This window comes from Octodon degus, unplaced genomic scaffold, assembly GCF_000260255.1.
Source record: "Octodon degus isolate 3935 unplaced genomic scaffold, OctDeg1.0 scaffold00036, whole genome shotgun sequence".
NCBI lineage: Eukaryota > Metazoa > Chordata > Mammalia > Rodentia > Octodontidae > Octodon > Octodon degus.
The window spans coordinates 13832146-13833417 of record NW_004524612.1 but is presented as its reverse complement, the minus strand read 5'-3'; positions in this window follow the sequence as shown (position 1 = coordinate 13833417).

Here is a 1272-nt window from a genome sequence, read left to right as displayed (position 1 = left end):
CTTTGGAAGAGACAGACACTCCTGCTGTGGGCCAGACCTAATGACAAAAGAGTAAACAGACTCCCATATACTTCCCTGAGGATGGGCATCAGGGGTAGATATTCTAAATAGGTACCTTGAAAGAGCCTGAGTGAGTCACTGACCCAACCCCCAACAGGAAGAGACCCTGTCCTGTATTCATGCCCACTTGCCACAGGACTCACTTCCCCATTTGGTCCTAGATTTAATCAATTTCACTTGAGCAATGGTGCCTGTAATCTCATTCACTGACCGTAGTTTTGTATTACCTCATGCCCACTTAAGCGAGTTCCCATGTTCTTCACCACATCAGACCCCCTCGCCACATGGTTTTACTCAATTAAAAATCCCTGGAAGAGACAGTTTCCTAGGGACAGCCCACTCGGGCCCCTTTTGTCCCTCTCTCAGATGGAAGCTTTATTTCCCCCAATAAATATATTCTACTCTTAACTTCCGTTTGTTCCTAAAATTCATTCTTCGGTTTTCGAGAACACAAACTTGTCCGAGGTCCTTTCAGGTCAGCAGCTTCATTTGTTCCCTATATCATTTTTCCCCTACATCACCAGCACCCTTCTCCAAGTCTGTCTTACTGTTTTCTGGGGCTAATAACACAGACCACAGTCTGGGTATATTGCAAAGCAAAGAGGTTTGTTTATCTTGGGTTGGATCCCTGGCCCCAGGTCGAGGGACCTTATCTGATGACGATGATCTTATTGCCAGAGTCCCAAGCCAGACACAGCATCCCATGGCAAGACTGGGAGTATTTCCTGTGTGTCTGGTCTCTGTCTCACTTACAAAGCCACCAGTATTCCCTAACGGGAGCCCCACCTTGATGACTTTCTCCATCCTAATAACCTTCTAAAAGTCCCACCTCTAAACACCATAGGTCCATTAAGTTTGTACCCTCCTCCCAAGAGGGGCTATGTTTCAGGAGGAATTTCGGTGAGGATGTTCACCTTGCGGAAGCTAGTCCTTTTCAGTGCCAGAGCTACAGTTGTCCCAAAAAGTCAGTTCTACGTGCTGCTGAAAAAGAAAGAGGTCACTGTCAAGGGAAGTCTGGTGGTAACATGTTCCAGGGCTTTTTTTTTTTTTGCTTTGCTCCCTGGGTTCCAACATGTGGTGTGTGTGTATGTAGCCCAAGCAACTCCATTTCACCATCTTTCTTAAAAAGGGTTTGAGGGCTGGTGAGATGGCTCAGTGGTCTAAGGCACCTACTTAGAACAAGCTTAGCAAAGCACAGGGACCGTGGTTCAA